Here is a 12,101-nt window from a genome sequence, read left to right as displayed (position 1 = left end):
TTTGATGAATGGGATCATATCATTAGAAAATAATTGATGGAATAGACCCATCCGTTAGCTTAGCACTATGATTGTTTAGTTCATTGCTATTGTTTTCTTCATAACTTATACATGTTCCTATGACTATGAGATTATGCAACTCCCGAATACCGGAGGAAGACCTTGTGTGCTATCAAACGTCACAACGTAATTGGGTGATTATAAAGATGCTCTATAGGTGTCTCCGATGGTGTTTGTTGATTTGGCATAGATCGAGATTAGGATTTGTCACTCCGTGTATCGGAGAGGTATCTCTGGGCCCTCTCGGTAATGCACATCACTATAAGCCTTGCAAGCAATTTGACTAATTAGTTAGTTGCAGGATGATGCATTATGGAATGAGTAAAGAGACTTGCCGGTAACGAGATTGAACTTGGTATGATGATACCGATGATCAAATCTCGGTCAAGTAACATACCGATGACAAAGGGAACAACGTATGTTGTTATGCGGTTTGACCGATAAAGATCTTTGTAGAATATGTAGGAACCAATATGAGAATCCAGGTTCCGCTATTGGTCATTGACCGGAGATGTGTCTCGGTCATGTCTACATAGTTCTCAAACCTGTAGGGTCCACACACTTAACATTCGATGACGATATGTATTGTGAGTTATGTGATTTGATGTACCGAAGGTTGTTCAGAGTCCCAAAAGTGATCACGGACATGACGAGGAGTCTCGAAATGGTTGAGACATAAAGATTGATATATTGGACCACGTTATTCGGACATTGGAAGTGTTCCAGATAGTTTCGGATAAAACCGGAGTGCCGGAGGGTTACCGGAACCCCCCCCCCTAGGAAGTTATGGGCCTTATTGGGCCTTAGGGGAGAGAGAGGGCCGCATCCAGGAGGTGCCCCTCCAAGGGGAGTCCGAATAGGACAAGGGGAGTGGGGCACGACCCCTCTTTCCCTCTCCCTCTCCCTCTCCTTCCTTCTTCTCCTAGTTGGACTAGGAAAGGGGGGAACCTACTCCCAGTAGGAGTAGGATTCTCCCCCTTGGGCGCGCCCTTGTGTCCGGCCGGCCCCCTCCTCCCCTCCTTTATATACAAGGGAGGTGGCACCCCATAGACACACAAGTTGATCTTTATCCGTGTGCGGTGCCCCCCTCCATAGTTTTCTGCCTCGGTCATATTGTTGTAGTGCTTAGGCGAAGCCCTGCGTCGGTAACTTCATCATCACCGTTAACACACCATCATGCTGACCCAACTCACCCTCAGCCTCAATAGGATCAAGAGTAAGAGCGATGTCACTGAGCTAATTGTGTGCAGATTGCGAAGGTGTCGTGCGTTCGTTACTTGATTGGTTGGACAGCGAATACGTTCGACTACATCAACCGCGTTACTAAACGCTTCCGCTTTCAGTCTACGAGGGTAAGTTGACACACTCTCCTAGATAGATCTTGCATGATCGTAGGAATTTTTTTTTGAAATGTTGTGTTCCCCATCAGCATGAATGTCAGGTTATAAATATGTCTCTTTTCCTCATCATGGCGACTAAACTTATGTGCTACCATGCTGTCATAATCTAAATGTATAGTGGGTAACAATTTGTCCTCTTTTCATAGTGCCTAATGGGTATCTCAAAATGTTTAGCAAGGCGGGAGGCAAAGATACGTCCGAAAATAGGACCATTTGGACGGGTCATACTCAACCGTCTAGCAACCATAGCACCCAAACTGTAAGTTATATCTTTATGTAAAGTGTGGCACAAAATGGCGAGGTCAGGGGCACTAAGGCCTCCACTCTCCACGACTAATTAAACATCTCCCAACAAATAATGAGTGATAGCATAAAACAAGGAAATGAATACTAGCCACTCTCGCTCCTGACACTCCTCTATTTTCCCCTACGGTGATTTCATTAATAAGGCCTTCCACATCATTAGGACGTGGCTCCACGACGCTACCCTCATAAGGTAATTTACAAACCTCACAAAAGTCATAGAGCGTCATTTCTTTGTACTCATCATATAAGTGAAAGTCTACCGTGGGTGGTGATCTCCTAGCATGAAAATGAAAAGTTTGCACGCAAGTATTAGTGAGTAGGAGATACTGATCACACTGGTCGAGGAGGAAGTCGGTGATGCCTGCATTCCCAGCAAAATAATAGAAATCATCATAAATCCCGACTGCTTGTAAGAATGCATCACATGGCCATCCACACGGCCAAATTTCTGCGGGGCGAGGAAGATTATACTTGTGCTTTTCATTCTCCTCATTTTCTTTTTCCTTTGAGCCATGGCTCAAGGAACTTCTCAACAATATCCTCAACATTTTCTTCCTCTGAAAATTTTAGTGACTCAAAATAAAAGTGAACCAGACTCAACAAGATTGATAGCAACTATTCCTACAAGTGCCTAGAGGTTATATCATGCATCAGAACTACTTTGGACCATATAAATTTGACATGCAAGATCAAGAACAAGGTCACCACAACCACAAAAATTATCAATGAATAAAGCACTAGAACAAAAACTAATTGGACCATTGGAGGAGTCACATACCGAAGAACAATCCCCCAAAGCAGTTTTCTGAATGGAGCTTTGAGCAAGGAGATAAAAATGGCAGCAAGATGAGCAAGAACATGAGTTTGAGCTATGGAGTGATTTTTTCTTGAGGAAGGAGTGGATGGGTGATGGAATAAGTGGAGGGGGCCACATGGGCCCCACAAGGATAGGGGCACGCCCTAGGGGGTGGGCGCGCCCTCCACCCTTGTGGCCAGCTGGTGAGGCCCCCTGGTGTGTTCTTTGTACCAGAAATTCTAAATTATTATATAAAAATCATATCCAATTTTCACGGCATTTGGAGAACTTTTATTTTTGGGACATTTTTTATTGCATGGATAATTCAGAAAACAGACAGAAAATATTATTTTTGCTTTATTTAATCTAAATAACAGAAAGTAAAAGGTGGGTACAGAGAGTTGCCTTCTAAATTCATCCATCTCATGCCCATCAAAAGGAATCCATTAACAAGGTTGATCAAATCTTGTTAGCAAACTTCTTCCGAATGACATGAAACTAGCGAACTTTCGAATAACTCTAGGTTACCTCAACGGGGGTATGCATTTCCCCAACAATAAGAATATCATATTTCTTTTTGACAGTAGGAAGAGGAAATTCAAAACCTCCAATAGTAATAGTTGATTTTTTTCCAATAGAATTGCTACTATGAACTTGAGGTTGTTTCTTCAGGAAGTGTATCGTATGCTCATTACCATTAATATGAAAAGTGATATTGCCTTTGTCGCAATCAATAATAGCCCCTGCAGTATTCAAAAATGATCTACCAAGGATGATCTACATAATGTTGTCCTCGGGAATATCAAGAATAACAAAGTCCATTAAGATAGTAATGTTTGCAACAACAACAGGCACATCCTCACAAATATCGATGGGTATAGTAGTTGATTTACCAGCCATTTGCAAAGAAATTTTAGTAGGTGTCAACTTATTTAATTCAAGTCTATGGTACAAAGAGAAAGGCATAACACTAACACCAGCTCCAAGATCACATAAAGCAGTTGTAACGTAGTTTCTTTTAATGGAGCATGGTATAGTTGGTACTCCCGGATCTCCTAGTTTCTTTGGTATTCCAACCTTAAAAATATAATTAGCAAGCATGTTGGAAATTTCTGCTTCCGGTATCTTTGTTTATTAGTAACAATATATTTCATGTATTAGCATAAGGAGGCATTTTAAGCATACCAGTCAAACGCGTACGCAAAAAGATAAGTCTAATCATTTCAGCAAAGCGCTCAAAATCGTCATCGTCCTTTTTCTTGGATGGCTTAGGAGGAAAGGGCATGGGTTTCTGAACCCATGGTTCTCTTTCTTTACCATGTTTCCTAGCAACAAGTCTCTCTTATCATAACGTTGATTGTTTGATTGTGGGTAATCAAGATCAACAACAGGTTCAATCTCTACATCATTATCATTACTAGGTTAAGCATCAACATGAACATCATCACTAACATTAGCACTAGGTTCATGTTCATTACCGGACTGTGTCTTAGCATCAGAAATAGAAATATCATTGGGATTCTCAGGTGTGTCTGCAACATGTCCACTAGCATGCAGAGTCCTATCAGTTTTATTTTTCTTTTTAGTATGAGGACTAGGTGCATCAGTATTAGTTCTCTGAGAATCCTTCTCAACTCTCTTAGGATAACCCTCGGGATACAAAGGTTCCTGGGTCATTTCACCACCTCTGGTCATTACCCTAACAGCATTATCACTATTCTTACTATTCAACTCGTTAAGCAAATCGTCCTAAGCTTTAAGTACTTGTTCTACTTGAGTTATCACCATGGAAGCATGTTTACAAATAAGCTTAAGAACATTAATAGTTCTACTCATATAATCACCCAGGTGGTCAAGCATGTAAGCATTACGTTTCAATTGTCTACTAACATAAGCATTGAAGTTCTCTTGTTTAACAATAAAATTATCAATCTCATCCAAGCATTGTCTAGCAGACTTATTATGAGGAATATCACCTTCATCAAATCTACGGAGAGAGTTTACCTCTACTACCTGTGTCGGGCTATCAAGACCATGCATTTCTTCAATAGGCGGTAAATTTTTAACATCTTCAGCTTTAATACCTTTCTCTTTCGTAGATTCCTTTGCCTCTTGCATATCTTCAGGACTGAGAAATAGAATACACTCTTCTTCGGAGTTGGCTTAGGAGTTGGTTCAGTAAGTGTCCAATTGTTATCATTACTCAGTATATTATTCATAGCAACTCAGCTTGCTCAATAGTTCTTTCCCTGAAAACACAAGCAGCACAACTGTCCAGGTGGTCTCTGGAAACATCAGTTAGTCCATTATAAAAGATATCAAGTATTTCATTTTCTTGAGAGGATGATCAGGCAAAGCATTAAGTAATTGGAGAAGCCTCCCCCAAGCCTGTGGGGGACTCTCTTCTTCAATTTGCACAAAATTAAATATTTCTTTTAAAGCAGCTTGTTTCTTATGAGCGGGGAAATATTTTGCAGAGAAGTGATAAATCATATTCTGTGGACTATGCACACAACCAGGAGCAAGAGAATTAAACCATATCTTAGCATCACCCTTTAATGAGAAAGGAAACAATTTGAGAATATAGTAATAGCTAATTTTTCCTCATGAGCAAATAGGGTGGCTATATCATTCAATTTAGTAAGATGTGCCACAACAGTTTCAGATTCATAACCATGAAAAGAATCAAATTCAACCAAAGTAATTAACTCAGGATCGACAGAGAATTCATAATCCTTATCAGTAACAAAGATAGGTTAAGTAGCAAAAGCGGGATCATATTTCAGTCTAGCATTCAGGGATTTTTCTTTCAGCTTAGCTAACAGTTTCTTAAGATCTTCTCTATCATTGCAGGCAAAGAAGTCTCTAGCAGTTTCTTCATCCACAACATAACCCTCAGGAACAACAGGCAATTCATATCTAGGGGGAGAATCATAATCATCATTTTCAATAATATCATTAGTTTCAGTAATTTCATTCTCTCTAACCCTAGCAAGTTGTTCATCAAGAAATTCACCTAGTGGCACAGTATCATCAAGCACATAAGTAGTATCATCATAAGAATCGTGCATAGTAGAAGTGGGATCATCAATAACGTGCGACATATCGGAATCAATAGCATGTCTAGGTGTCGTAGGTTCACTCAAAACAGAAGGAGAATCAATTGCAGAGCTAGATGGCAGTTCCTTACCTCCCCTCGTAGTTGAGGGAAAAATCTTCGTTCTTTGATCTTTCAAATTCCACGTAGTGATCAACAGATATAAATCCCAAGTTACTCAAAGAATAGAGCTATGCTCCCCGGCAACGGCGCCAGAAAAAGGTCTTGATAACCCACAAGTATAGGGGATCTCAACAGTTTTCGAGGGTAGAGTATTCGACCCAAATTTATTGATTCAACACATGGGGAGTCAAAGAATATTCTCGAGTATTAGCAGATGAGTTGTCAATTCAACCACACCTGAAAGACTTAATATCTGCAGCAAAGTATTTAGTAGCAAAGTAGTATGGAAGTAACGGTAATAGTGGCAAAAGTAATAGTAGCAGTATTGTAGCAATCGGAACGGTGGCAACAGAAAAGTAACGTAGCAAAGATCAATATGTGAAAAGCTCGTAGGCAATGGATCATTGATGGATAATTATGTCAGATGGCATTCATCATGCAACAGTTATAACATAGGGTGACACAGAACTAGCTCCAATTCATCAATATAATGTAGGCATGTATTCTGAATATAGTCATACGTGCTTATGGAAAAGAACTAGCATGACACTTTTTGTCCTACCCTCTCGTGGCAACGGGGTCCTATTGGAAACTAGGGGATATTAAGGCCTCCTTTTAATAGAGTACCAGACCAAAGCATTAGCACTTAGTGAATACATGAAATCCTCAAACTACGGTCATCACCGAGACTGGTCCTGACTATTGTCACTCCGAGGTTGCCGGATCATAACACGTAGCAGGTGACTATTGACTTTCAAGATAGGATTAAGAACACAAATATATTCATGAAAACATAATAGGTTCAGATCTGAAATCATGGCACTCGGGCCCTAGTGACAAGCATTAAGCATGTCAAAGTCATAGCAACATCAATCTTAGAACACAGTGGATACTAGGGATCAAACCCTAACAAAACTGACTCGATTACATGGTAAATCTCATCCAACCCATCACGGTCCAGCAAGCCTACGATGGAATTACTCACGCACGGTGGCGAGCATCATGGAATTGGTGATGGAGGATGGTTGAAGATGACGATGGCGATGGATTCCCCTCTCCGGAGCCCAAAACGGACTCCAGATCTACCCTCCCAAGGAAGAATAGGGCTTGGCGACGGCTCCGTATCGTAAAACACGATGAATCCTTCTATCTGATTTTTTTCTCCTCGAAAGAGAATATATGGAGTGGGAGTTAAGGTCGGTGGAGGACTAGGAGGCCCACAACGTCGGAGGGCGCGCCCCCGCCCTTGTGGCTAGGGTGTGGGCCCCTGCTGTTGATTCTTTTGCCAATATTTCTTATTAATTCCAAAACTTGGCTCAGAGAAGTTTCAGGTCATTTCAAAAACTTTTTATTCTGCACAAAAATAACACCATGGCAATTCTGCTGAAAACAAAGTCAGTCCGGGTTAGTTCTATTCAAATCATGCGAGTTAGAGTCCAAAACAAGGGCAAAAGAGTTTGGAAAAGTAGATACGGCGGAGACATATCACTTTTTCATTGTACTATGCATGTTAGATTCATTTTCTCGCCTTCTTCTTGTGTGTTTGAAAAACTTTGAGAAAACCCAACAAAATGTTGCTTGCTTCTTTTCGATTTTTCTTTCTAGTGTAGTCAGTTATAGTATTAAAAAGAAAACCCAAAAAGATTTCCTTGTTCTTCTTCTACTTGTTGGGAGCTTTCCCGTGTAAATAGTTTTTCTCATTTTTGCTTTGCTTTTCTTTTCTCTTTAATCAAAAACTCCAAAAATATTTCAGTGTGTTTCTCTTAATTTCTTTTCTATTTATTGAGTCGTACTGAGGAGAAGACCACGATGAAAATGTTGAGTGGCTCTGATACGCATTATTATTGATCTAACAAAGAGCCCATATTACCTTGTCTTCTCCTTTTGAGAAAAATGGTTGCAGATTCTAGCTTAGTCCACGGCATTTGCACTATTATTATTTCCATATCGTTCGGTCATGCAAGTGAAAAGCAATAATGACGATATTTGATGAACTGGTTGTGGCAGAGAGAAATGGGTACGAACTCAACTTGTTCTGTTTTTGTAAATATGCTTAACCTAGTATCCATGATTCAGCCTATTATGATCAAACATGTTTGCAATGACAACTAGAGATTATAGTTTCTCATGCTATGCTTAAGTAGCTAGGAGTGGATAATGATTTATCTTGGATGTCAACATTGTGTTAAAATAATTGTGATGTAGTATGATGGTATGGTATCCTCCTATGGATGTTCGAGTGGCTTGAATTGGTACATGTTCATGCATGCAGTTGAATCAAAACCAACATAGCCTCTATGATATTTATGTTCACGGTGTTCATATCCTACTCATGCTAGTATCCAGTGTTACTTATGCATAATGCATGTTCATGACCATTTTCGCTCTCTAGCTGGCCGCTTCTCAACCTAATTGCTAGCCTTCACCTGTACTAAGCGGAATTACTGCTTGTGCATCAAAATCCTGAAACCCGAGTTATTCCAGATGAGTCCACCATACCTACCTATATGCTGTATTACCCTGCCATCCTAAGTAAAATTGCATGTGCCACCTCTAAAAACTTCAAATAAATATCCTTTTTTGTGTGACTGGATTGTTCATAGAGCGACAGGAGGTAGTCAGTATCTTCCATCACTACAAAAAAAGACACATCCGTGACATTTTGGGCCGAACGAAATTTTTTCTGTCATACTTATGACACTTCTATGACGATAATTGTGACAAAACCCGGTATCATCATAGATGTGGTGGGCTCCTACTTCTATGACAGAAAATGGGCTTTTCATCCTGGGTGGGCCGGAGACGCAGCTGCATGACATTCTTTGGGCCGTCATGATAGAAAAAACCATGGTAGAAGCGAGGGCGAGGAAAATATCAGGGTGATCCCGGTTATGGTGGGTGGTCGGGGCCGAGCGATGCACAGAGGTTTGCGTGTTTCTCTCGTACGCGCACGCGTGTGGGTGTGAGGTGTTGGGCTCTAACTGAACCTGAGCAAGGCGTTCGCCTACTGAACTAGAGCGATTGCACTGCAGGCTACGCCTTACTGAACCTGAGCGATCGATCGATGGCTGTTAACTGAACCCGATCGAGCGATTCCTTCGCTACTGCTGCTAACTGAAGCCGATCAATGCTGCCTTTGGATGAACAGTGAGCGTTGCTGGGGGGTTTGGATGAATAGTTCCCGGTGGGGGTGGATGAACAGGACCCCGTGGTGTTGCCTCTAGATGAACAGGACCCCGATCGATCGAGCCGGTTGGGGCTGGATGAACAGGACCCCGTGGAGGGCTGGATGAACAGGACCACCCCGTGGAGGGCTGGATGAACATTAGACAGTGGAGGGCCGGATGAACAGTAGCCCGTGGAGGGGTGGTTGAGCAGGAGCCCGTGGAGAGGGCTGGTTGAACAGTAGCCGGTGGAGTAGCACATGGTGGAGGCTGGATGAACAGGAGCCCCTGGATGAACGGTCGCAGGTGGAGGCTGGAAGAGGTCGACGGTGGATGAACAGTAGCCCGTGGAGGCTGGAGGGGGTCGACGGTGGAGATGAACGGTATCCCGTGGAGTCCCGTTTTGCGGTACGCCACACCCCTCCCGAAGAACAAGACCCCCGTTTCGACCATAGCGCTCCAACACAAGTCTGTTTCCTACGTTTTGCAGTACGCCACACCCCTCCCGATGAACATGACCCCCGTTTCGACCGTAGGAGGTCCGTTTCCTCTGTTTTGCGGTATGCCAGACCCCTCCCGATGAACATGATCCCGTTTCGAACGTGGTTGGTCAAACACAAGGCCATTTCCTCTATTGTGCGGTATGCTAGGCCTCGTTTCCATCAGCTGTTCCATCCAAGCAGGTTGGCTCCCATGCATTCCGTTGCCTCCCGATGAACACGACGCATTCCGTTGCCTCCCAATGAACACGACAACGACGTGGTTTCTCCGTTCCGACCCAGCCATGTACACAAGCCCTGGCCGTACGTATGCGCGAGTAGGCATTCGAGACCCCGCCCGTATGTACGTACGTGGCCATATTTTCTTTCTTGCACACTGGCCACTGTATGTACGTGTACATGCTACGTGCGCGCCTCTACTACAACATGTGCGTGCCTCTACATCAACCAGTATGTACGTACACGATCGCGGCCAGAATGACAACGCTACGTATGCTTCGACCAGGCAGATCCCGACTGTCAGGCACTTCCTTGCGTGTGAAGATGTAGCTGGTGGGTCCCAGCAGTCAGGGGGCGAATCATTTTTTTGCCCCGACACACTTCCTTGCGTGCGAAGATGTAGCTGGTAGGTCCCAGCAGTCAGGGGGAAACGTTTTTTTCACGAAATACGGTTGCCTGTCTGGTGGGTCCCTGCTGTCAGGTGGAGGAATCATTATTTTCTGTGTAATAAGGAGGCACTTCCTTGCTATGTCCATGGACCCAGCTGTCAGCCTCTCCACTTAGAGTCCACGTCCGATGGAAGCCGTTCCTTGACCATGTTGACCACGCCGCGCCGAGAGCACCAGGGCGGTGGACGACATCAAGGCCTAGGAAGGGGACGACGCGGAGCCAGGGAAGATGCGGCAATGGATGCCCACACGTAGAGGAGTATGAGGGTTCACTGGTTCGGCTGCGGTGTGAGGCGCAGAATAACAGGGGGTGTGGGTGAGTAGAGGGATGGCCTGGCCAGCGGTGGGAGTAGTAGGGGGCGATGAGGCCTCCGCGACATCACAGCCGGCCATGGGACGTAGGAGCACGCGGCACGACCGGCGCTGGTTTGGGCGGCTGGAGCAAGAAGGCCAGAGGTTAAAGAAGCACTACGGATGTTGGATGGACATCGTACGGTCACTGGAGCTAGAATCGTTCATATTGACTAAGTTGACAAAGCCCTCCGTCCCCGTCGTCTTAGTAGGCCCACAAGTCAGCCTCCCACCAAGGTGGGTCCCAGCTAGCAGGGGGAGTATTCATTTTTTCTGCGTAATAAGGAGGCACTTCCGGTGGGTCCAAGCTGACAGCGAGGGGAACGTTTTTTTTTCGTGAAATACGGTGGCCCGTCCGGTGGGTCCCAGCAGTCAGGGGGTAACGTTTTTTTCGCAAAATACGGTGGTCCGTATAGTGGGTCCCTGCTGTCAGGTGGAGGAATCATTATTTTCCGTGTAATAAGTAGGAACTTCCTCGTTACGGCCGTGGACCCAGCTGTCAGCCTCTCCACGTACGATCCATGTCCGATGGAAGCCGTTCCTTGACCACGTTGACCACGCCGCGCCGAGAGCACCAGGGCGGTGGACGACGGTGAGGCCTAGGAAGGGGACGACGCGGAGCCAGGGAAGACGCGACAGTCAATGCCCATGCGTAGAGGAGTATGAGGGTTCACTGGTTCACTGCGGTGTGAGGCTGCCGTCGCCGCAGAATAACATGGGGTGTGGGTGAGTAGAGGGATGGCCTGGCCAGCGGTGGGAGTAGTAGGGGGCGGTGAGGCCTCCGCGGCATCGCAGCCGGCCACGGGAGGCAGGAGCACGAGGCATGGCCGGCACTGGTTTGGGCGGCTGGAGCAAGAAGACCAGAGGTTGAAGAAGTAGTACGGCCGTTGGATGGACATCGTATGGTCACTTGAGCTAGAATCGTTCATATTGACTAAGTTGACAAAGCCCTCCGTCCCCGTCAACTTAGTTGGCCCACAAGTCAGCCTCCCACTATTGTGGGTCCTAGCTAGTAGGGGGTATTCATTTTTTTGTGCGTAATAAGGAGGCACTTCCTTGCGTGCGAGGATATAGCTAGTGGGTCCGACCTGTCAGCGGTGGGAACGTTTTTTTGGCAAAATACAGAGGCCCTTCCGGTGGGTCCCAGCTGTCAGGTGGAGGAATCATTATTTTGCGCGTAATAAGGAGGCATTTCCTTCCGTGCGGCCATGGACCCAGCTGTCAGCCTCTCCACGCACAGTCTACTTCTGATGGTGTCGTTCGTTGAGCATGTTGACCACTCCGCGCCGAGCACATCCAAGGTGGTGGACGACGGCGAGGCCCCGGACACCAACGAGCCGGAGATGGGAAGACGCGGGAGTAGAGTCGCAGACGGAGAGGTGTACGAGGGTTAACTGGTTCTGGTGCGGTGTGGTTCGACAGTCGGTGGAGAAGAACAAGAGGTGTGGAGGGGTGGAGAGATGGCATGTCCAACGGTGGAGTAGTGCTTCACAGCGAAGCGTGCTAAGCAGAGCTGCTAGCAGCAGGAGGCGGGAGCAGGTGGTCCCGGCGGCGCTGGAGGAAGAAGACGAGAGATTGAAGATGGATGCCGGTCGTTGGATGTAAATCCAACGACTAACGAAGTCAGAATCATTTG

The sequence above is a fragment of the Triticum dicoccoides genome, chromosome 6A (genome assembly GCF_002162155.2).
Source record: "Triticum dicoccoides isolate Atlit2015 ecotype Zavitan chromosome 6A, WEW_v2.0, whole genome shotgun sequence".
Lineage (NCBI taxonomy): Eukaryota > Viridiplantae > Streptophyta > Magnoliopsida > Poales > Poaceae > Triticum > Triticum dicoccoides.
Note: the sequence above shows the minus strand (reverse complement) of the source record.